Source organism: Brassica oleracea, chromosome C3 (assembly GCF_000695525.1).
Source record: "Brassica oleracea var. oleracea cultivar TO1000 chromosome C3, BOL, whole genome shotgun sequence".
NCBI classification, from domain to species: Eukaryota; Viridiplantae; Streptophyta; class Magnoliopsida; order Brassicales; family Brassicaceae; genus Brassica; species Brassica oleracea.
In genome coordinates, this window is record NC_027750.1 from 12,206,702 (window position 1) to 12,209,513 (window position 2,812).

Genomic DNA, 2,812 nt, shown 5'->3' on the forward strand with positions numbered 1-2,812 from the left:
TTTTACCTGGCTTGTAGTAACATAATCCTTATGAGCATGCGTTTGCTTGTAACAAATGCTAAACCCGTTTATGATATCTTGTAATTATATTGTAATTATAGTGTATATAGAATGATTTAAGAGAAACTGATTTTCTTTATCAATATTATTAAAGTGCATTTTTCACATATTTCTAAATTTTTTTTAATAGTTAAGCGTGTTTGAATGAAATAATGGAAACATGAGTGTTCTTTATGATATCTTGCGATTAAGTCGAAACACAAAAAAATATCATGTAGAAATTGTAAAATCACTAAACAAGCAAATCTCAGAATATTATCGCACTGTCCACCGCACATTTACTTGCGCGCAAGCAACAATAGTTATGAACCTGATCGAGGAGCGCTAGAAAGAATAGATGGGCTACCAGCTGAGTAAATGAACGTAAAAAGTCTTGGAGTCGGAGCGTTACAAAGTAATTATTTGTGTAGCTCTATATTGAATTAATTAATAGAAGAGATAATATGGGATTGTATCCCTTTTAGACCACCATATTAAACTCCTACCTCAACTGAAGAAGAGAATTATATATTCCCGTTTTGGCCCTACAAATCTACGAGTCTACTTCCGCTGCAACTGTCACGCCTCCACTTACCTTTACAGACAGTCGGGCTTCCCTATGCACGCAACTGACACAAGGTGTGTAAAATCCAAGGGACACAAATTCAATTCCGGTTTACATCTAAACGGTTCGCGTATCAAATTTTTAAAAACCGCTATCGAACGGTTGGTGTGAAATTAAAAGGGGGAAAGCTCTCTTGAATTTAATTGGTTCTCTATTTACTTCCACTTTACTTTTTACTTTATTATCATCATCCCTCCGATTCTCTTACCGGAAATCACCAATTCTCAATCGGAAAAATGGTAACCAACCTAAATCTACCAAAAAGGCTTTTTGCCCAAAATGAAAAACCTAATGGCGAGAGGGTCAACAACTACCACAAGATTAAAAGAACTGCAGAAATCTTAGATGCTCTCGACCCGAAAGAAGTTGAGTTCCTCCGAGGCTCGACTTTTGGCAAGATTTTCGCCGATTACGTCAATCCCACATTCTCCGGTGCTTTTGGATACAGCGTCGTGCAGAGGCGACTTAAAACCCAGAAAAAGCATGAACTCTGGTTTCTTTTCGCCGGTAACCCAATAAGGTTTTTGTTGAGGGAGTTTGCAATTGTCACAGGTCTTAAGTGTGATCCTGTTCCACCTCAACAGCCACGGAAAAGGAAGAATCCTCTAGAGGATAAACTCTACTGGAATGAGTTATTCGGATCATTGAAAACATGCACAACGGACATGGTCATCGAAATGCTGAAGAAACGCGTTGTTAAAGACAGAGAAACAAGAATCAAGTTCGCTTGTTTGGCAATTACATCATCAGTTCTACTCCCAACTTCACACACCCCGAAGATAATCCCAGAGCACGTCGAGTTGATTTGGGATATTTATGAGTTTCTTGACTATCCTTGGGGCAAGGTCTCTTTCAGTCTTCTCGTATCGAATCTTATCAAGAAAGACAAGATAGCTCTGTCCCAAGACTCCGTCGCAATCCAAGGATATGTCGATGGCATTCAATGTGTGCTTATTGCCGCAGTCCCACAACTCAAAGAAGAAGTCGCCACTGCCGAACCGGCCCCCCGTGGTTGACTACAACAGCGAAGGCGTCGCAAATATTGAGGAGGCAGGATCGGCGGCTCAAACTCCGGCAAGGAAGACCTCAACCGGCACTCCCAAATATGTTGTTATTCCTGGGCACGCGAAGGCACTTGATTTTGAATGCAATGTAACAGTTATTTTTTAACTTTATGAATAATACTGAACATAGGGTATAACTTATCTCGTAGCCATCACCAGTAATATTAACCTCCAACACTATAATTAGACGCAACAATAATTATTGCAGGTTAAGGTGAACAACATCATTCCGAGTCCTGATGATGAGTGGCTAATGAGATCTGATTTCTCCTGGACAGACGAGGTGTTGGACCCGGAAGTTGATACTATGTTGAAGTTGATAGATGAAGGTTTTAGATTCCGCAAGGATATGTTCACCGGAAGTGTAACTGCCCAAGATTTGTACCGCATCAAAGTGAAGAGACAAAGAGAGAAAGAAGCGAAGGAGAAGAATGATAGAGACAACGCTGATACACATGAGACTAATTCTCCTGACCAAAACTCACCTCTTCCTATAGCAAGCATCGTGGCAGACATTTTGAAAGACCAGCTTGGTGGACTAGAGAGGCGTCTTATTGACGCGATGTCCAGTAGATTTGAAGGTATGGAGAGGAACATAGAAGGTTCAGTAGTGGATGGCACACTACAAGAAAACACACCGAATTCCGACGGAGGTTCCGATGGACACCAAGGTCGTCGGACATTTGTGACGAAATACTGACAAATTTCCGACCAAATCCAAAAAAATTAAGTCGTCGGAATTCCATCGGCTATTTCCGACGGAATTCCGACGAAATATGGTTTGTCGGAATTTTCCGACGACTTTTCGACGACATTCCGATAAAAAATGTAACTGTTGTAGTCGTCGAAAGTTCGTCGGTATATTCCGACGAATTTCCGACGACATTTCGATTAACAGCAAAGTCGTCGGAATTCCGTCGGTATTTTCAGACGGAATTCCGACGAACCATGTGACCGTTGCCGACAAATATATATGACCGTTGTATAGCCGTTTGAGATTGGACAATACCGACGGAATTCCGACGGACTGCTTTACATCCGTCGGAATTTCGTCGGAAAGTCGTCGGAGGTCCGTAAGCAATTT